Source organism: Procambarus clarkii, chromosome 28 (genome assembly GCF_040958095.1).
Source record: "Procambarus clarkii isolate CNS0578487 chromosome 28, FALCON_Pclarkii_2.0, whole genome shotgun sequence".
In the NCBI taxonomy this organism is placed as follows: domain Eukaryota; kingdom Metazoa; phylum Arthropoda; class Malacostraca; order Decapoda; family Cambaridae; genus Procambarus; species Procambarus clarkii.
Window position 1 is genome coordinate 9,209,640 of NC_091177.1, and position 23,841 is coordinate 9,233,480.

At 42.9% G+C, this 23,841-nt stretch overlaps 1 protein-coding gene across 1 annotated transcript in view; it reads left to right on the forward strand.

Annotated features, from left to right (window-relative positions):
* LOC123755079 (uncharacterized) overlaps positions 1–23,841 on the forward strand; it is a 106,841-nt gene continuing 83,000 nt past the window's right edge. Inside the window, exon 1 of the mRNA XM_069332874.1 lies at positions 1–556. The gene's annotated coding sequence lies outside the window, so the exon portion shown is untranslated. The remainder of the gene's footprint in view (positions 557–23,841) is intronic.

The following is a 23,841-nucleotide window of genomic DNA, read 5'->3' on the forward strand; positions in this document are numbered from 1 at the left end:
GTTCAACGCTGCTATTTCCAGTATCTTGTTGAACACCGCTATTTCCAGAGTGACTTTAATAAGTGACTTTAAGTGTGAGCCGCTTACCACTGTGATTCAGAGGTCTCACTAACCTGGGCTCTTTTCAGTGTGACCCTCACACTGAGTGACTTTGCTACTAGCGTGATGTGAACTCCTCGTTGCTATTAGTGTGACTTGCTGAACATTTTTGTTGCGACTTATTGAACACATTGTTTATGCAACTGTCACTTATTGAACACATTGTTTATGCAACTGTCACTTATTGAACACTTTGTTGCTTGAGTTGAGATGTTACTATCTGAACACTGTGTTGTGTAGTGCTCATAAGTGTGACTCTGAAAATTGAGTTAGTGTTATTGAGAGCCAGCGCACTCTGGGCGATACTGTCAGTGTGACTTGTTATCTTCAGTGTGACGATGTCATTAATGTGACGGTCATCCATCAGTGTGACGGGTCAGACATCTGTGTGACGGGCAGACATCTGTGTGACGGGTCAGCCATCAGCGTGACGGGTCATTCTACCCACAAGCGTCTGGTAAGTGGAAACCATTAATATGTCTCCCCCCCCCTTACACAGTGAGTAAATCACCAGCATAAAGCTTAATGTGTCTTAAAGTCAGCTTAAAGCATCAGAGACGCGCAGCGTGTGCATAACGCTCTGGTAATGAATCAGTAATTAACCCCAAATCAAATTAAATTCCAATCAGAATTAATTCCAAACAGAATTAAAGAATCATACTTTAGTTTCACCAGAGTATGTGGGTCCGCTCCTCAGTATAATTTATAATACCCAGGCCATCTGGTTCAATTAACAAATAGTATTTTATTGAAGGTATTTTATATACATGAGGGCATTTTTACTTCAGTAATCGAACCATAAGACTCTGGAATAAGCTGTTTTAATAACTAGTAAGACGGGGCCCAACAACTAGATCTCATTTTATTGAGTAATTGGCATGCAAATACTTTATTCAAGTGTTAATGGTTCAAAGCACCAAAAATTGAGAACTTGAAAATAAAGCAAAAAAGCAACATATATAGATATATATCGTCCTAAAAAAAGGGGTCAATCCACTAAACACTAATTACGCAATAATATAAAATTCAACAATTACAACCACGCAAGCAGCCAGAGGATTAAGGGCTGTGATTGGTCGAGTGCGTAAATAAATACCGGCGTTTGTTTTGATTTGAATCAATGAAGTTGGCGCCAAATAGAGATGTGTTTACAAAATGTTTTTTTTCTTAGGATGGGAAGGGCGAGAAGGGATTATCAGCTGTCGGTGTGGATCCACAAGGGCGGGATTCCCGCCCATGTTGACTTCCACTCTTCTCTTAGGAAAAAAAAATTGATGTGAAAAGAGGAAATTTTAATGAGTCAAGATGCCTAATGCACGTATGCTTGTCTCGTATATTTGATTGTTTCATATGTTTATTTCGTATGGTTGATTATTTCGTGTGGTTGATTATTTCGTGTGGTTGATTATTTCGTGTTGTTGATTATTTCGTGTGGTTGATTATTTCGTGTGGTTGATTATTTCGTGTGGTTGATTATTTCGTGTTGTTGATTATTTCGTGTGGTTGATTATTTCGTGTGGTTGATTATTTCGTGTTGTTGATTATTTCGTGTGGTTGATTATTTCGTGTGGTTGATTATTTCGTGTGGTTGATTATTTCGTGTGGTTGATTATCTCGTATAGTTGATTATTTGGGAAGCATGATTATCTCACTCGTTTGGCAACACGGAACAATATACATTCGCCATGTGGTCGACAAATAGCATTAAATTATTCTTGCTTTACAAGAATAGTTAGAAAATTCTTAAGAACCAGCTGGAACTGACCAAGACCCCATGACTGACCCCAACACTGTCCTCACACTTAATGCTTTGTAATTTTAACGTATTACAACCTGAAACAAACTTACACGCTTTATTGACACTTCAGGCACCGTAATATTAACGCTTGCTTCGACTTCTGAACCTGGGCATCAATATTGGCAAAGTGGTAAGGGGCATATTTTGTTTATTTTGATTTTGTTGTTACATAGTAGATTGTGAGTTTTAAAGCGAGTAAACAGATTAATATAATAATTTAATAGTAATTCATTTTGCCGGGGACAGGAAGCATACAATATATATATATATATATATATATATATATATATATATATATATATATATATATATATATATATATATATATATATATATATATATATATATACATCAGAAACCATAAGCATATTATCGAACATTATGAGTGATTAACATATTTTTCTTGTGATTTGTGATTGTATTGGGGGGGGGGTCTTGGGGGGTGTATTGGGGGGGGGGGTGCCGGTTTGGGTCAATTCCTCATGCTCCGCCTTAATTTAATTAAGAAGAATCGGCTCCTACTCCAAATCTCAGCGATTTCATATTGAAGTCTGAAATTGGGGTTTAGTTTTCCAGAGAATTTTACACACTAGGAGAAGGGGGCCAGTGCAGGCTACTAAACATATGGCCCTGTATGATTAACCATCCTGCGAGATGGGGACTTTTATTACCACTGCTGCCTTATTCAATCTTGTGTTGATATCCTCAAAATGCTTCTGGAGTCTGCCAGTGCAGACCGCTTATCACATGCCTCGGTATGACTAACCATCCTGTGTGATGGGGATTTTTTACCATCACCTAGTTAGCTTTTTTTGACACACTGTACTCCACTTCATATAGTCTAGGGTAGCTGCACTAATGCAGATGTACCTAATGTATTAATACAAAAAAGTGGGGGAGAATCACTGCTGTCAAAACTATATTGTTCCAAACACTCAGGTCTGATAGGAAAGAAATTACTGACTCCCAACGACCTGAAAGCACCAGTACAAAAAGCTATGATTTGTTCAGATCTGAAACCTATATCTATGGTACAGCACACAAGACCCGGGTACTACCGGGTACCCCCATCTAGTATGAAATAACTTAAAATTTACCAAGCCTCGGCACTCTAGAAAGTGAGAGAGAAACATGCCATTTATCCGGAACTGCTGGAACATTCCGTCGGAAATGAAAACGAACCATTTTCTGTGAGCGATGTTCGCGGGCGGGCCGGCAGATGAAACACAGCCGCGCTCTGAATATATTTCCATTTCGGACCACTTTTCTCAGACACCACCAGACGTGTCGCTGATTGAAGAGGCACATGCTCAGGACCCCATGTTGTCACAAGAAGCTCTCCCTCCGTCGCTCAATATATCGTAAAAGGATCAATGCGACAGGACTGACGCAAGAACAGTATAGACAGATCTGGGGCCAGATTCACGAAAGCACTTACGCAAGCACTTACGAACGTGTACATCTTCCCTCAATCTTTGACGGCTTTGGTTACATTTATTAAACAGTTTACAAGCATGAAAACTTCCCATTCAACTGTTGTTATTGTTATAAACAGCCTCCTGGTGCTTCGGAGCTCATTAACTGTTTAATAATTGGAAACAAAGCCGCCAAAGATTGAGAAAAGATGTACACGTTCGTAAGTGCTTGCGTAAGTACTTTCGTGAATCTGGCCCCTGTTACACAAAGGCGCAGCAGACACACTGACAAACACAGCAGACGCACAGACAGTCACAGTAAACTGACAAGGTCACACGATAAACAACTGATAAGCTCAAGCATTGTTAACTGTGCTTTAATATTAGCAAAATGTTTTATACAGTAATAGTGAATTCGGTGCTGAAGGGATCGGAAGCATGATAGTCTTTGTGTATGATGAAACAATAGCACTATACTGGCGCCATAACACTGTGAAGGCCAACACAGTTCACAGTCAAATGTATGCCACCGTACTGGAAAAATTGAAGAAGGAATAGTTCATCAAGTGGCTACTGGAGATTAATTCAAGCAAGTGCAAAGTAATGAAGCTGTGTGCTGTGAAAAGATCTGTCACACGTTACCAAATGTGTGATGAAATCTTTCAAGCTTTTGACAGAAAGAGCTAGCAGGTATGACACCTAACCCGTCACCCGACAAAGAATGACAGAGACCCAGACAGGAAGGAGTATATCACATACAAAAGAAACGCAGGTTCGAATCCTCGTCACGGCCCTTGTGGATTTGTTCAAAAGAAAAGCAACTTCGACCATCACAGAGAAGCCTACATCAGTTACAAAGAGGAATGGAGCTAATCTCTTAATAATAAGTGACTTTAATAATAGCAATATAGACTGAGAGAACAGGGAACAGAGACATGAAGAACTTCATGGAGACATGGAGACATTCCCTTTCTTGTAAGGGAACAGAGACATGGAGAACTTCATGGAGACATTCCCTTTCTTGTAAGGGAACAGAGACATGGAGAACTTCATGGAGACATGGAGACATTCCCTTTCTTGTAAGGGAACAGAGACATGGAGACATTCCCTTTCTTGTAAGGGAACAGAGACATGGAGAACTTCATGGAGACATGGAGACATTCCCTCTCTTGTAAGGGAACAGAGACATGGAGAACTTCATGGAGACATGGAGACATTCCCTTTCTTGTAAGGGAACAGAGACATGGAGACATTCCCTCTCTTGTAAGGGAACAGAGACATGGAGAACTAAGCTATTGAGTTAATTGCTTGGACTTAAACCTAAACCCCATCGCAAAAAAACCTGCTTAAGTCCGAAATTAAACATAATTTTAAGCCCACTAGTACGAAAGCAACAACAAACCAGCCATTATATATCTAATACTCACCGTGTGTTGACCTTCCAGTACCTTTTGGAAGTAAAGACGAGGTCGGTAGGGAAAGCAAAAGGGAGGGAACAGTAATCTTATATACAGGATGGATTATTACAAGGAACTGAGAGAATTTCTGCCAAGAATACTGTGGGACACGATTCAGCATTTATCACTCGGGAAGCATTTGGACACGTCGAATCGCAATAACGGGATGAAGAGAGAGGACTACACCACACAACCACCACGATCTCTCTCCTCAAAAGTCTACTTTTTGTTACCTCTGCGAAGTACTGGCTGAAGATTAGCAAAAGATTGACTTTTTCTGTGCTGAGCGACCTCTCACTCTCTCGAATTGTGCCTTTTCATCGTTCAGACTTTCAGTATTAAAATAAAGCGAGACTAATATTTCTGATATGATGAAGCCAGCGATGGAGAATTATAGTGAGCATATTCCATTGTTCTGCGCGTTTGGTGTCTTCTTTGTGGGGTTCAGACCCTGGTCATTCTCTCCGTCCTTGTGGGGGTTCAGACCCCTGCATTCTCTCCGTCCTTGTGGGGGTTCAGACCCCTTCATTCTCTCCGTCCTTGTGAGGGTTCAGACCCCGTCCTTCTCTCTGTCCTTGTGGGGTTCAGACCCCGTCATTCTCTTCGTCCTTGTGGGGTTCAGACCCCGTCCTTCTCTCCCTCCTTCTGAGGGTTCAGACCCCGTCATTCTCTCCCTCCTTGTGGGGTTCAGACCCCTTCATTCTCTCCCTCCTTGTGGGGTTCAGACCACTGTATTCGCAACGTTCAACGCTTTCTTTTTCGTTTATAACTCAAGTCGATCACGACCAGTCTATGTCCGTCCTGTACCCCAGACCATTTCCCTTGCAAAATCGGATGAGGTTACCCCAAGGCGTCTGACCTCTAACTTTGAGCAGACACAGACAGACATTCTTTTATAGATATCTTCCCTACAATGTGGCGGGCTATAATTGCCAAAGGGAAGCTTCAGTGAAGTAACACAAGTGACACTCTGGCACTGTGGCAGCTTGGTAAACAGTGCCAGCGTGTGCCTGGAGGCACTCAGTGAAAGCACAAGATAATTAATTATACGAATGGTTTACCTTCGGGATAAATGAGTATTGTAATTGGTCGCAGGTTTAAGTCAAAGCATAAACTGTTTTACAGGTTCATTAAGCTGAAAAGTGAACATTATTGTAAGATGCATTAATTAATATGTGATAGATGTGAGAGTCCCGTGTATGCGTTTATATGACTTTCCTACCATAACCTGAGTTTTATTTTGTAGACTTCATTACACCAGACTGATTACCATACTGGTTACGTAGGTGACACAGAAGGGTCACAAGTTATAGAGCCCTCAGAGCTTCTTGGATGTTGGTGGGGACACCTTGAGTGCTTGTCACTGGAAAAGATAGCTGGTAGCTCTTGGGTATCTTGTTATTTAAACAAGTTTAGTACCCAGATCATTGAGAATATTTTTGACAACTTTTTTGGTAAAATATTTTTTAACCAAAATACAAAAATATTTATGAATTATATATATATATAATTGCATCTTCAACTCTTCACTCCAAACCTGAAGACCATTCGTGCCTGAGTGCGTTAGACTATCATGGTACAAGCATGTCAGTCTATCCAGGTGTGAGTGCATCACGCCATCCTAGTGATACACTCACTGAGTATGGGGTGCACATCAAAGCATCCTGATCTAAATCCATTCTGATATCCTGATGTAAGTGCATATGCCAGGCAAGGTTGTGTAAGTACAATAGTAGGGGGTGAGTGTCTCAAGGGTATCTGGACTTAAGTGGATTATCTGATGATATGTGAGAACTGTTGAGTCAATACAAGCCTGGAAATGGTGCCTATATTCCTGTTGGCTCAGGCAGAGGTCCCTGTACACCTGTGGCTGATGACCGCGTTGGGTTTAATTAAATATGACTTATGTTATGGCTGCAGCGCGGTCGCATTGAGCACTTTTCTTAATCATCCCGTAAAAGATTTTTCTCCGTATTGGATGTTTAATAAATCGTATTACAAAAAAATTTCCTCTAGAAGGATTTTTTTCCCCCATTTGAAGTTTGTTAAGTTTTTTTCTTATGGAAGATTTGTGCTGTGTTTTAGAAAGCGGCGTTCATGTGATCGCGATTAACGTAATAGATTACTAAACTTTGGGAGATTGCGGGATTAACTGGATTAAATAAGAGATAAATGGAGGGTGTTTATTTCTCGTCTGGCGCCCAAACTTGGACCAGTCAACGACGCATGCTACTTCGTAATGAAATTGTTTATTACTCTGCTGCTACTTCTCTGAACCTGCTACTTCTGGCCTGCACACTGCTCCTGTTGATGACGTTACTGTTGCTACTGCCTGAACTGCTGCTTCTTCTACTGGAACGACTGCTGCTACTGCTGTTGCTGCTGATGACGAAGGTAGTGCAAACGGTGCTGCTGCTCCTGCGGGTCGTGTAGCAGGTGATGTCCTGTTGCTGGTGCTACTAATGCTGTTTATTCGTTGCTAATGATGATGAAACACTGGCTGTTGTTACTGCTACCTTCGCTGCAGCTGCTGGGGGTCCCACTCTTGTTGCTGATGCTACTCTTGCTCCTCTCGCAGCATATTCTTCCCTTGCCATGATCACGGTAATACTGGTAATCATGTTATTTTGATTGTTGTGGAGGACGTCCTGGGAGACGGTCCAAGGAGGGGTACCTCGACCAGCGCAAGAACTGTCTTTGTCCCCGAACAACTTGAACTATACTGCCTTTCCATTGGAGACTTTCAGCGCCGCGGAGAGGGGAAGACCTGCTGCCTGGGTAACAGCTTCTCCCCCGAATCAACCTAACCTGGCTTTGCGCCCTGGTGAGGCCACTCCAGACCGACAACCAGAGCGCAACTCCATAGTCTCCTGAGACTGATGGATGCCTACTACTACTACGACTGTACCGTGGAGTACTGTGGAGTACCGTGGAATACTGTGGAGTACCGTGGGTCCTAACACGAAGCCTTATGGGACTACACTTCTATTCTGATACTCCATTTTTCCCCATTGCTTTCCTCATCTAACCATCACTGCCTCCATCAACTTCCCTCTTTGCTGCCTCCATCAACTTCCCTCTTTGCTGCCTCCATCAACTTCCCTCTTTGCTGCCTCCATCAACTCCCTCCCAATCACCATCTCTGTTTCTGGCGCGTGGCCGCCATTGTGGAACGAGATATTGAATGCAATGTATCGGATAAGTTGACTTGAAAACTTTCCACATTTGGGAATATAACTATTTTTGCGCGGCTTGCCGTGGAATTTTTATTGAAAGTGAAAACCTAAAAAGTGAAATTGTTTTTTTGACCGTAGAGGAAAACAACTTATGAATTAATCCACGGCGAACAAGGTGGACTTAACAGCCGTGTGTTTTAAACTACAGTTACGTAGTTAAGTGTGATGAGTGTGAGAGTACACTTATGTACACTTATATGTAAAGTATGCAGTTTGATGGTTCATCTCGTCTCAGCATCTCTCAGCATTTATTCCTAGAGTTGAATAATAAGGATAAGTAGGTAATAACATTACTTAAGGTCGTTAAGTGACTTAATAGTTCCCGATTTCCTTTAATATACCGTGAAATAAATTAGTAAAGTAATTATTTTAATTAAATAAATGCAAATTATTATCAGTTTTATTACGCACATTTAGAGAGAATGGGCGAGAAATAGACGTACTGGAATGTTCACATGAAATCTACCATTAATGTATAATGATTAACTGTAAATACAATGCAGTTGAAATGTAACATTTTGTGTAACTAGCTGACATTATAATTATAAGGTGTGAAGGATAAATGAAATTGTTAATGTAATAATCTCCGCTTTGAGGTCTGATAAAGACCTTTTGTGCCCTCTGCAATCATTTTTTTTGCGCTACCGCTCACAGGATGAGTATGGGGTGCACAATAAACTAGCCGCCTCCGGTGGCAACAATCAAAACTAGACACAGGGCCACCAGCGACCACGGGGATGGGGCCATAGCGACCACCAGCGACCACGGGGATGGGACCATAGCGACCACCAACGACCACGGGGATGGGACCATAGCGACCACCAGCGACCACGGGGATGGGACCATAGCGACCACCAACGACCACGGGGATGGGACCATAGCGACCACCAGCGACCACGGGGATGGGACCATAGCGACCACCAACGACCACGGGGATGTAATTATTGTTAATAGGTGTTAATGACAATTAGTGTGTCAACTGGCTGAAGTGTCAAGCGGTGTCTCCACAGGTGTACTCACCTAGTTGTACTTGCGGGGGTTGAGCTCTGGCTCTTTGGTCCCGCCTCTCAACCGTCAATCAACAGGTGTACAGGTTCCTGAGCCTATTGGGCTCTATCATATCTGTGTATGGAGTCAGCCTCCACCACATCACTTCCTAATGCATTCCATTTGTCATGGATAGGTGTGTTATCACACAGCTGTATCACGCAAGTGTATGTGTTATCACACAGGTGTATGTGTTATCACACAGGTGTATGTGTTATCACACAGGTGTATGTGTTATCACACAGGTGTATGTGTTATCACACAGGTGTATGTGTTATCACACAGGAGTATCATACAGGTGTATGTATTATCTGTTTTAACTGCCCTGCCTGACTCTTCAGGGCCTTGGGCTGGACGGTAGAGCGACCATCTTTGCTTCATGCAAATCGGCGTTCAATCCCCGACCGTCCAATTAAGTGGTAGGGGCACCATTCCTTTCCCCCGTCCCATCCCAAACCCTTATCCTGAACCCTTCCAAGTGCTATATACTCCTAATGGCTGATAATCCCCCCCCCCTGACGATTCCCTTCCCTTTCCTCAGGGCCCTCAGGGACCCAGAAACTAACTCACCAGCACAAGTGGTGACCGAGTTTATAGTGTGTTGATCCCAGTGAGAGTGGAACAGAATTAAAGTTGGCCAGCAGGGCTTTTATTTAAAAGTTACCTAGAGCAGTCGCAAACTTTTTGTGATTTCAGGGATTAGACAACACCACAGATTTGCTGACCAGACCACACACTAGAAAGTGTAGGGACGACGACGTTTCGGTCCGTCCTGGACCATTCTCAAGTCAAATTATTTGTAAGTTTATTTGCAAGAGTATTTGCTTGGGTTAACTTGACTACAGAGTGATGGTATTGCTTCAGAGCGAACGTTTGAAGTCGGAGGATATTACAAAGTTGTGCAAAATTGAACGTTATAGCATTACAAAGGTGCCAATAACAGTGGGTGGCATTCTGAAGTGGGAAACCTTTACAATAACCTCGGGTCGGACACGGCAGTGGATAACTCATTTGTTTTTTAGTGCCCTACCTGAGGCCTATAGTAACGTCAGTCCTCTCAGACAACTTCAGACCATTTCCCACCCTTGAATTGTCCTGATATTAGGGCTTTCTGGTCTAGAGTATGGGGTGCACAACACGTGGTATGGGGTGCACAACACACGGTATGGGGTGCACAACACACGGTAGGGGGTGCACAACACACGGTATGGGGTGCACAACACACGGTATGGGGTGCACAACACACGGTATGGGGTGCACAACACGTGGTATGGGGTGCACAATACTCGGTATGGGGTGCACAACACGTGGTATGGGGTGCACAATACTCGGTATGGTTGTGTTGTGCACCCAATACCCATACCTTGGGTTTTGGAGGGGGGGAGGGGGGGCTAACGTGGAGATGAAGGAGGGGGGGACTAACGTGGAGCCCCCCCTCCACTCCACATTACCATGGAGGAAGGGGGGGGGGGGCTTCAGATCAAAGCCATAGAAATAAACAATTCTAATTTTACTCCATAAAAGTTTATTTTATATAAACATTACCCATATTCTTGTAATAATTAACTGTATCCGGATATAAGAAAGGATATATGCAGCAAAAATACTTATTAGAATTTTCCCAAGTGGGGAAAAAATGTCTCCTTCAGAGGAAGAAAAGTAATTAGCATGATGTCTAGGATTACCCCGAGATAAGCTGCACATTCCTTGCAGACATTTATCTCTGGGAATCTTGCATCTTACGTTAATTCTCGTCAGAATTTATGCCCTTCTCTCCAAAAAACAAGAAAAAGCCATTTTTACACGTATTTGTAAATTAGTGTTATTCATGCTTATGTAATTGACTCGTAAATTAGTTTTGTGTTAGGGAATGTAAGTTGGCTTGTATTAAACGGATTTTTTTCGTAATTTAATTGTAAAATAAATATACTTATGTGTTAAGTAAGTGATGAAGAGATATCATAGAAGCTGAAGGTCACAGACAGGTAGGAAATGTGTTCATGTCATAGACAGGTAAAAAAAAGACATCTATATTATACACAGGTAAGAAATACATTCATAGCATAGTCAGGCAAATATATATATATATATATATATATATATATATATATATATATATATATATATATATATATATATATATATATATATATATATATCCCTGGCACAGGTCCTGTGGGAAAACATAAGCCAGAACAAGTCGGAAATTGTATAACTGCGATCATCCTTTACAGCATAAAACAAATAATAATAATAAAAATACTTCACACAACATCTGGAAGATTTCACAGGCGCGACACAGCGAGCGGCGTTCAGTCTGAGAGCACAGAAAGATTGCTCTCCACCACACATAGTCTGACACCCTTAGGGTGCCTCCTCACACGTCTGTGCCTCTGATGCACCAGGCTCCAAATGCACTTATACCCCGGGCTGTGTGAGCGCTTCGCGTCTTTGCTCTTCGCTAAGCCAACGTAACCCAGACCTCAATGGATGGATCGAAGTCTTTGAAGTCTGTGTGCGGTTCTCTAACTTATTATACTATAATTCCTATACCAATACATTGGTGTTGTATGTAATATCTCTATCTTTAAATCCAACATTATGTAGATTGACCAGACCACACACTAGAAGGTGAAGGGACGACGACGTTTCGGTCCGTCCTGGACCATTCTCAATCGACTTGAGAATGGTCCAGGACGGACCGAAACGTCGTCGTCCCTTCACCTTCTAGTGTGTGGTCTGGTCAACTTACTTTAGCCACGTTATTGTGACTCATCGCCTGTAACATTATGTATGTACATTTACCTGAATAAAAAATCTAAATCTAAAATCTAAATCTAAAATCTAAATCTAAAATCTAAATCTAAAATCTAAATCTAAATCTAAAATCTAAATCTAAAATCTAAATCTAAAATCTAAATCTAAAATCTAAATCTAAATCTAAAATCTAAATCTAAAATCTAAATCTAAAATCTAAATCTAAAATCTAAATCTAAAATCTAAATCTTATATTTCTCTCTCTTTCCTTGACTCATATTCACTTGAAGTGAATAAAATGACAGAGAGCGACATTGCTCCCTGTTTTTCTTTGCAAAATTTCAGTTTTATTTTGAGAACAATATTTTTGGTCTCATGTTCAGTTTTTTTTACTAGAATTTTTAAGCGAGCTTATCAGCCTATCCTGTTTTGGTAATACTTATAGACTTATAGTAACGATGAGGACATTAGTATATCTATACGGACGTATAACGAAATTAGAAAGTAGAAATCTGAACTATTGAGTTGGACAAAATTATTTTCTACTTATGTTGGAAAGACTAGCTAACCTAACCTAACCTTTCTAGGCCTAATGCACGCTATCTGAGGCCTAATATAATACATATGTGTGCTATACTAGGCCTAGGAATATTTAAGTTTGTTTTTTCGCTTAATTTCCCGTTCTGTAAAGTGAATAGTACAAAATTCTACTATCTAATTGCCTAGAACGTCAATCTTTGTACAATGGTGTACATAGTTACAAAAACTACTATCTAAACAGGAGAATGGGTTGAGCTTATCGTACGCAGCTGACCAGGTAAATCAGATAGAATTCCTGGTTGAAATGCTGTCGAAATGGTCATGGCCCATCATGGTTCAATCGGCAGTGCGTATGCCTGAGATCTCCAGGGACGCGGGTATGATCCCGTTGTATAACTACATTATTTCCTCATATATATATATATATATATATATATATATATATATATATATATATATATATATATATATATATATATATATATATATATATATACACATCACAGTCTTGTGGTTTCAGTGTGTGGTTGTTTGTTCAACTGACTACATTGTTCACCGAAATCTGGGCTAACTATAGTTCAGTAAATGCAGATATGCCCCAAGTGTTCAAACTTGTTCGTGTATGATAGCCATGATAACCTGTGTCTTGGTTATGGTAGCTCATCCCACCTGGTTATCTTCTTCAGGGGTAGTTCATCCCACTTGGTTATCTTCTTCAGTGGTAGTTCATCCCACTTGGTTATCTTCTTCAGGGGTAGTTCATCCCACTTGGTTATCTTCTTCAGGGGTAGTTCATCCCACTTGGTTATCTTCTTCAGGGGTAGTTCATCCCACTTGGTTATCTTCTTCAGTGGTAGTTCATCCCACTTGGTTATCTTCTTCAGGGGTAGTTCATCCCACTTGGTTATCTTCTTCAGGGGTAGTTCATCCCACTTGGTTATCTTCTTCAGGGGTAGTTCATCCCACTTGGTTATCTTCTTCAGGGGTAGTTCATCCCACTTGGTTATCTTCTTCAGGGGTAGTTCATCCCACTTGGTTATCTTCTTCAGGGGTAGTTCATCCCACTTGGTTATCTTCTTCAGGGGTAGTTCATCCCACTTGGTTATCTTCATCATAGTCTTCTTTATCTTCTTGATCATCTCCTCTTTACTTATCTGCTTCTTCTCGACCATTTTCTTATCGATCTCCTTATTTATTATTGATCTTTTTGATAATTTTCTTCTTCTTAAGACACCATTCCTTTCCCCCGTCCCATCCCCAATCCTTATCCTGACCCCTTCCCAGTGCTATATAGTCGTATTGGCTTGGTGCTTTACCCCTGATAGTTTCCTTCCCTTCCCTTCCCTTCCCTTCCCTTCCCTTCCCTTCCCTTCCCTTCCCTTCCCTTCCCTTCCCTTCCCTTCCCTCCTTCATCTACCTCCTGGTCATCTCTATTCTACTTCTTATGTTTCCTTAATCGCATTTTGCTCTATTGTAAGAGTACTCACTTGTTCAGTGGCAAACACAACGTAACTACCAGCGCGCATGCGCCGTGTTTACGTTATACGTTTCGACCACTTTATCACGTTAAACAACGTCGTTACAAGTCAGGATGAACGAGCCAACAGGTTTCCAGTTGAGGAGCCTTGAGGTACGGACCAGCCAACACGCCTCGCTCAGCACTGAAAGCGACCTGAGAGCCAAGGATGTGTGTGGGCTTAAAATAGACTCCTACTGATGTCCTACGAGATCTGACTTCAAAGGGGCATCACCAGATAGACTTATGGAGGCTTTTGGAGGCGTCACGCGTCCTGTCACTCTGTGTCACAGCCTCTGTCACGTGGTTCAGTGTCAGGCGGCTTGACTCCTTGGGTGTGAAGGGGCTACCCCCGGCCCGAAGACATATCGTTACTGTGTAGTCAAGAGCTATATTTTCTCGTATATATATTAATATTTATGTATCGGCCGAGCGGACAGCAAGCTGGACTTGTGATCCTGTGGTCTTGGGTTCGATCCCAGGTGCCGGCGAGAAACAATGGGCAGAGTTTCTTTCACCCTATGCCCCTGTTACCTAGCAGTAAGATAGGTACCTGGGTGTTAGTCAGCTGTCACGGGCTGCTTCCTGGGGGTGGAGGCCTGGTCGAGGACCGGGCAGCGGGGACACTAAAAAGCCCCGAAATTATCTCAAGATAACCTCAAGATGGTTAGGTCTAGGATAGGTAAGGTTAGGTGTTTTGGTTCTGTTGACAGTTACTCAATCCGTCCTTAGGCCATGTTCATTCCATCCAGCGACCGACCCCAAAGACGCATTCATCAATTCATCTGTTCATTCAAAATATAAATTTTCTCAAATATAATATACTATTATTCTTCATTAGCATATTGTGTATATTTAGCCGTAGGTTATGTTAGGTGTTTAGGTTCTATTCGCAATTATTTGTATTTGTTGTACGTGGGCGAAGCATTTACATCGTTGTGGTTCGGATAGAGGTCAATATGTAAAGCTTTTCTATTTATAAACAAGGGGTTGGGTGGTAGAAATAGCCTAAGCTACCCTATCCCTTTGAGATGTATTTTTTTCTTGTCTCAATAAACATACTTGAACTTGAACTGGTCGTTTAACGTCTGAATTAACGAGCATTTGGACTTTGTTTACAAGGGCTGGCTGTGTGGCACCCGGGTCGTGTCTGGCCTCCAGCCCCTACTGGTAAATAATAGCCAAATGATTGTAAGTCCAGCCGCCAATCCCCCCCCCCCCCTGTTTACGAACGGAAAGCTGTTTACACTCGACAACTGCTGACGTCCGAACACTTCCGGAACATGTGCTTGCTGACGACTCTTGTTCGAACCACAACGCTGTAAATGCAGCCCGTCCTCCAAACAAAGATCCAAAAGTGATTCCATGCACCCGCCAAACCCCCTGTTTATGAATGAAAAGCGGTTTACACACGACTCACAACTGCTGACGTTCGAACACTTCCGGAACATGTGCTTCGCTGACGACTCTTGTTCGAACCACAACGCTGTAAATGCTTCACCCACGTACTACAAATACAAATAATCGCCAACAGAACCTAACCTAACCAGTAATTAAATATGCACAATATGCAAATACATAATACTAATTTCTATATGAGAAAATTCCCGTATTGAATGAACAGCATGTTAAAATTTATGAATGCGTCTTTGAGGTCGACCGCTGGATGGAATGGACTTGGTGTGAGGACGGGTTGGATCAAGGGCGTCCAGGACCGGCCATATCAGATGACCAGTAATGTCACGTTGGCCAAATGCTTGTCTGTAATACTGTCAAAAAATAATGCTGTCTGGATGGACCAGTCCATCCAGACAGCATTATTTTCGTCCGATTCCGGACTAATGAGTACAGACTGACAGCGCATGGGAGGGATTGCTTGCAATTACCACACTTGTGCACCTTGCAAGAACACACACACACACATGTTCCGTGCAAGCTCACACACATGTACCCTGCAAACTTACACACGTTTACCCTGCAAGAGCACACACATGTACCTACCTGGTCAACAAAGCTCACAGTTGCCAAGGGCAGAGAAAAACCAACAATCCCCCCCCCCCCCCACACACACACACACACACACACACACACGCACGCACGCACACACACACACACATAAAAGCTCTGGAGTATGAAAATTCTCCGTGAATATTCAACGTGCCTTTGATCTGCACGGCTCTCAGGTTCGTATCCCCCTGTCACGGAGCCCCGGCCTGTGCCTCTTCATCTCTAAATGTTAACTGATCTGCACTTCAGTTACCCCCCGCGAGCACCCTCATCAGTTTGATTCACGTACAAACTTGTAGAATTCAATTCGGGCAAATTATAACGTTCTCATATATTTTAGCAAATTTGTATAAATTAGTTTCTTGACCATTTAAGTTAAATTGGTTTCTTGGGTAACTTGATTCGTAGATAATCGTAAGTTAAATTCTTCACTGCTCAGTTTAGTGATCACAACTTGAAATGAATTCAATTTATTATCATATTTGATGTAAACAAGCAGTTGTATATTGTATCATTACGGTAGTCTTCAAGCGGACTTGAAACCCTCAATATATGTAAACTTAAGCAGGGAGCACCTAAAGTTAGTAACTTTATAAGTTGATGCTGGCTCTTGTTAGTTGGGAGTAGAGAGAGAGAGAGAGAGAGAGAGAGAGAGAGAGAGAAAGGGACAAGGTAAATGTATTCAATTAAAGTTTCTTGCGAGCGAGACCTGCTTCACAATTCACTGGCGAGACGCAGTTTGTCATAACCAAGTCTTACTGAGGAAACTTCTCATCAGTCAACCAACTGAGAGACGAGGGAGATTAATCTCGTATTTACCTACAGAGCGTTCCTCCTCAGCATCTTTCTCACCCAACTTCTTATAATCCTTAAATGTGTAGCTTTTTGCTCAGTAAAATGATTCTTTACCAGATTATCCATAATGTTACCAATGAATTTTTCCAGATTTTTTTTATCTGAAATCTGTCATCAAACTTATGATAAAGTTTACTCATCATAACAATCGCTGATGGCGGAGTGGTAGTACTCACCCTGCGCCTCGCGAGCAGTTTGATCTGGGTTCGAGTCCTGGTCAGGGAGAATTGACTGGGTGCCAATCCTTACCTGTTCTCCCCTATTCTCCTAGCTATAATTCGGTAACCTGTTGTTAACCGAGTGTTCGGTCGTGTTCTAGGGAACACTTATAGGGTGAAGATGTTCACCCTACAATAATATAGTGAATAAAATAGTCAAAAATCGTTTTATCAATCGTTTTATCGTCAATAAAATAGATAAAGCATGAGTGTCCTATGAGTTATAGGAAGGGAAAGCTGTCAGCCAGCTAACAGGAGTCACAACCTGTATTCTCCTGTATAAAACAAAATCTTTTATAAACTCAATAATTATGTTAATAATGTATTACTTTCAAATACTTTTACTTATAATTTACGGGCTGGTAATATTTGTACAGTGAATAAAATAAAGATAATAATTAGAGAATAATAAAAAATATATAATATACATTTATTATACCTTGCAGTTCATTGTCATTAATTTATAAATAACTTGTAATAACTTCCTTTAATCATACGGTAATTAATATTGACAGTCGCCTTCGTGTTCTCAAACCCTTCCCTTCACACCCATCCCGTGCCAGGTAAGTCCCCTACGGGCTCACCATAGCCCGTGCTACTTGCCTCGCTCCTGTGCCAGGTAAGTTACGGGCTCACCATAGCCCGTGCTACTTGGAACTTATTCCGTGTAGCTGAATCTATAACATAACTTCTCTTCATAAGCAACCTGTCCTCCCACTTAACACTAAAAGACCACAGCGTCGAAATTCCTGTGCTTTAGTAACACGAGTATCGCCCTTTATAGGTCAGGTGAGCTGCGCAGGTTCGAACAGAACGGTTCGTTCGAATGAAGAACGAACCACCAGAACGCTTCGAACCTTTTGTCTAGACAAAACCACTTGAAATTTGACGCAGTATGATATATAAAATCTAATTGAAAAGTAAAAACTAATGTTCAATTGTTAGCAATGTTTTTTTTCCTGGCAGTTCAGAGAGAGTTAGATGCATTAAGATAGGCAGGAAAAAGTGTTGACCAAAGTTTCCTTGTTAATGGGTATTTATAGCCAGGAAAAGTTGCCATGTTAATGGGTATTTATGGGGCACTAAAGTCTGTTACTGTCTTACACACAAGACTTGACTGAGACAGACACTCCTGAACACAAGAGCTAGTGGGATGCACTCGGACTCCGTTGAAAGGAATTCGGTCAAATTTGGCATGGCTGTAGAAAGTTTGGCCGCGCTCTCTGGGAGTGTCCAGAGGTCTTGAAAACATACTAATTTCGGGGTCTGGGTGGACCTCGGGGTCCTCGGAGTCCCTTCAACAGCGTTCAGTATATGGGATCTGCATATATATCCTCTTGTGTAATGAGGATAGTTTTTTACAGTGTAAACACTGCAACTTTTGTAAATAATGAATGCTTATTAATCACTTTATTATTGTTATTGAGTTTCTAACAATTACCGAAATTATTCGTCGATGAAATTTTTTAAGACGTGTCTATAAACATTATTTGTATAAACAAATGTCTGTCAGGAAGCAACTTGGAGAAAATAAAGAACTGGGGGGAGTAATGAGGGGAAAGTGCCAAGCCATTACGACTATATAGCCCTGAGAAGGGGGTCAGGATAAAGATTTGGGATGGAACGGGGGAAAGCAATGGTGCCCAACCATTTGGACGGTCGGGGATTGAACGCCGACCTGCATGAAGCGAGACCGTCGCTCTACCGTCCAGTCCAAATGGTTTGAATATAAAGGACTGAGACGCTGTTAGGTGATATGTAAATTCACGTTTGGAGACATCCAGCTGTGCAAACTGCTTCAGCATCCCCCCCCCCCCATCCAGTTCATCTCCGTCATTCGTCCCTCACTCCTTCAATGTTACCCCCTTCCTCCTCCCACCACAACCCCTTTCTCCTCCCACCACAACCCCTTCCTCCTCCCACCACAACCCCTTCCTCCTCCCACCACAAGGCGTTAATAGGGAGACAAAAGACAGAGTGGGAGGCTGTGAGCTAATAAAGACGAATCGATTAGCCAAGATGAGCTCGTCTGTGGGCGTCCTACACCGGGAGCTGGTGGTGGTATTCTGACGCTAAACGGACAAAACACGGTGTACTATGAATCATAGTGGCACAAAGAAACGTCTTTTCTATGCGTCGCCGTTTTGCGCGTTTTAGCACACCTTTTTTTGATTTGTTGTGACACCTGGAGCAGAGGGCCCAGGAGCTGAGTGCGTGCCGGAGCCCCAGATCTCCCCCCGGCGTTGTTGCAGTGTTGCAGTCTAAAATTGCAGTGTTGTTGCAGTGTTGTAAGTTGCAAACATTTACCTAATTATCTCAATTTTGAGCAAATTATCTCAATAATTATCTCAATAATAGCAAAAATTTCCAATCAATTTTCAACAGAGGTTCAACCTTTGCTCAACGCCCAATGTGTGCAATATTTACATAGCAAAGAACGGCTTGCAACTCAGTATAAATCCTAACTGCCACCCCGCAGCCAAGTCTGTATTTTCAATACATATTATAATTTTGTTTTATGAAGATTACCATAAAATATTCGCTAATGGTCGCGTATGACTCTTGATCTTCTCGCTAAGACCTCAAATGACCCCTTAAAAAATAGAGCAATGACACAATTTTTTTTTTTTAAGTTGTTAAAGTCTTCAGTGATCCTTAATTACACATTAATGGTCTTCAGTGACGCTACAAAGTTTAGTATCGTTGTATTTAACATCAAATACCATCATGTGTGCGTTCAAGACTCTTTTTTTACTTCTGCTTTGAATTGCTGCTTCGCTGAAAAAAAAAAAATGGTTGAATGGTCTTGTAGTTGTTGTGGTTGTTGTGTTGTGGGTGACTGAGTTGTTGTTGTTGTTTTAGATTCAGCTGCTCGAAACGTAAGTTTCAGAGCAGCACGGGCTATGGTGAGCCCGCAGTGGACTGACTGACCTGCCACAGGAGCGGGGCTGTAACTTTTGTGGTGTTTGTTAAGTGCATTGCTGTATGTTTGGTGTTTGTTTCCCCCACATGTGAACACGGGTACGTCCCCCCCCACATGTGAACACGGGTGTGTGTCCCCCCCCCCACATGTGAACACGGGTACGTCCCCCCCCACATGTGAACACGGGTACGTCCCCCCCCACATGTGAACACGGGTACGTCCCCCCCCACATGTGAACACGGGTGTCCCCCCCCCACATGTGAACACGGGTGTCCCCCCCCCACATGTGAACACGGGTGTCCCCCCCCCCACATGTGAACACGGGTGTCCCCCCCCCGTGTGAACACGGGTGTCCCCCCCGTGTGAACACGGGTGTCCCCCCCCGTGTGAACACGGGTGTGTCCCCCCTGTGTGAACACGGGTGTCCCCCCCCGTGTGAACACGGGTGTCCCCCCCCGTGTGAACACGGGTGTGTCCCCCCCTGTGTGAACACGGGTGTCCCCCCCCGTGTGAACACGGGTGTCCCCCCCGTGTGAACACGGGTGTCCCCCCCCCGTGTGAACACGGGTGTGTCCCCCCCTGTGTGAACACGGGTGTCCCCCCCCCCACATGTGAACACGGGTGTGTCTCCCCCCCCCCACATGTGAACACGGCTATGTCCTCGCCTCCCCCACATGTGAACACGGGTGTGTCCCCCCCCACATGTGAACACGGGTGTCCCCCCCCCACATGTGAACACGGGTGTCCCCCCCCCCCCCACATGTGAACACGGGTGGTCCTCGATCGTCTCTATATAAAGCTTTCAGGACAAAACTAAAATATTTACTCCTATAACTTTTTTTCCAAATGGTTATGCCTGAACTCTTGGAGTTCCAAGTACCTGAATAAAGGGCCGAAGTAAAATCAACAAAAATTAAATTTGTATTTTATGTTTTAATGTCAACATTAGCGCCGAGTGCGCATGGCGCATCTATGACTTTTTCATCAGATTTAAGTTTGTTTTAGGTAATTTATGTATATAGGTTTATTGTATGCACTGAGATGCAGGGGATAAAAAATGCTTCGACTCATGCGAAAATACAGTCTGGATATTTTACATGTAAGATCCCAGTGCTACATGTAAGAAAGATCCCAGTGTCACATGTAAGATCCCAGTGCCACATGTAAGACCCCAGTGCCACATGTAAGACCCCAGTGCCACATGTAAGACCCCAGTGCCACATGCAAGACCCCAGTGCCACATGTAAGATCCCAGTGCCACATGCAAGACCCCAGTGCCACATGTAAGACCCCAGTGCCACATGTAAGACCCCAGTGCCACATGTATGATCCCAGTGCCCCATGTAAGACCCCAGTGCCACATGCAAGACCCCAGTGCCACATGTAAGACCCCAGTGCCACATGTAAGACCCCAGTGCCACATGTAAGACCCCAGTGCCACATGTAAGACCCCAGTGCCACATGTAAGACCCCAGTGCCACATGTAAGACCCCAGTGCCACATGCAAGACCCCAGTGCCAGACCCCATGAAGGTTTCAGCAGGTTCTCTACACCTCGACCCTTGGACCAGATTGAGACCTGCTGGCGTGTACTACAACATGAAGGAGAGTCCGGTTGACAATTTGGCTGCATTGTCAGTCAAGTCAGCAGAAGCCAACAGTCAGCACAAGCCAGTAGTCAGCAGAAACCAGTAGCAGCCAAAGCGCCGCCAAGCCCTTGCGACTATATAACACTGAAAGGGGCCAGGATAAGGATTTGGAATGTAACGAGGGTGAAAGGAATGGGTGCCCAACCTCCTGGACGGTCGGGGGACTGAACGCCGACCTGCATGAAGCCAGACCGTCGCTCTACCGTCTGGCCCAAGTATTTGGGCTGGAATGTAGAATAAGCAAAATGACGAATGTGAGCGTATGTGAATGTTGGATATTATCAAGAGAGGAAGGCTAGGTATTTTGGGTATGTAATAAACATGAATACCACGATGGTACTTGAAGGAGGACTGGCATGCAGTTTGAGGGGCTGCTGCTACCAGTCCAGTCCAGCAACGAGGAGGTCTGGTCGACGACCGGGCCGCGGGGACGCTAAGCCCCGAAAATACTTCAAGGTAACCTCAAGGTAAGGTACCATGCAAGCCATTGCTGCTGAAATGTGAACAGTCAGCAAAGATTGTTGAACACTTGCAATGTGGATTAAAAATTCGAGTCTCTGGAATCTCTGTGTTTCATTGTAAAATGGAATAAATAAAATCACATTGAAATGAAAGCGGAAAAATATTAAAAAACTCGTGGAAACTGATTTTGATGGAGGGAAAAGATGCCCGAATGATAGGTATCAGTCAAACAGCTAAATGACGAGTACATGAACAATCAAACAGCTGAATACAGGGAGAATGACTCGGTATAGATTCCGGAGAGAATGACAAAGAGAACCCCTCCCCCCCCCAAAAAAAAGGTCCCCTCTACATCAACAGATAAGCGGTTGGCAAATATTGGCTTTCCATAAACAACGCTTCCCACAGATACGGTGAAAATTAAATGACATATTTTAGTTGAAAGAGGAGTGCACCCCATACGAGAGCTTTGAGGTGACTCGTATACACATACGAGTAGATTCACTCGTATTCACATGCGAGTGAATACGCATTACAATAGAAAACAATAGTGTAAAAGAGCTAACATTAATAACAAAAAAGTTATCTTTTTGTAGATAATAAGTCACAAAAACGCGGTTGAAATAAATATCAGAGTTCACACACACGAAATAACAAAAAATGACGTTTCGGTCCATCCTGGACCACTACCAAGACGACTTCATCCTGGTTCACGACGGACCTAAACGTTGTCGTCACTTCCGTTATCTTCATACATGTAGGATAGGTTATCCTATCCTACATGTATGAAGATAACAGACGTCCTTTTTTTCTGTTATTAAACACCTAAAGTACTCAGACAAAATATTTTCTCCACGTCTGACGAGAGATAAAGCTCTACTGCCTAAAGGCTTAACAGGAAGGGTAATATATAGATCAGAGAACTGCATATCACCAAGACAGCTGTGGAATTCAGGATAACCAAAACCTTTTGATCTGGTTACGGGGGATTCGCGTCCATTAGCTATCCCACAGGCTTGGAGCATTAGCAACCTGTGGCAATTCGAAGCCTTGACTGATTCACAGCGTTTGGAGAGTTGTAGCCTAAGGAATAACTGTAGCCTAGGGGAGGGGGGAGGGAATATGCAGTTTAGGGGAAGACACAGTTTAGGGGAATGTGAAGCCTTTGGGGATAATTACGAGACCTGAGAAGATGACAACTCTAGGTAGCTTCGATGATCACTCGCGATTGTCTGGAAAAGCGATAGCAGAAATGATTGCCCAGGACAATAGGTCCTCTTTTTTTCCCGTCTTTAAGTACAAAAGCGTAGATGACTTTTGCAGTTATGGGCAGCCAGTGGCTGACGACTCTTAGCTGTTCAGTCAACTAGTACACAATGTTACATCGTCAATGAATGGATTAAGCATTTACAAACATTGTAAGCGAGCCACTGGTGTCTGGGATGATGTCTCAGCGCATTTGGGTAAGCGAGGAGAGGGATGGTGGCTGCGAGTCATGTCTCAGCGCATTACAATGTGTTATACAAACCTCTCATTTTTGTACAGTTCAGATTGCAACTGGAAGCTGGAAACTACAATGGAATTTAATTATATTCGCTTTTTGTTGGTGCTGTTTTACGCATTCACACAAACGACGCGTTAATTAGTTCCCAAGAATGTTAAGCTCGATTAAAGTGTTCCAGTTACTTGTTAACGGTGTTGGAGGGTTGTTAATTCCCTCCCACTTACACTCCCACACACAAACATTCTCCCACATAGCGAGATACCCACATACTAGCACTCATACCCCCACACTCACACCCTCACTCATACTCACATCCACATCCTCATTCTCCTATACCCATACTCTCACATCCTTCTCCC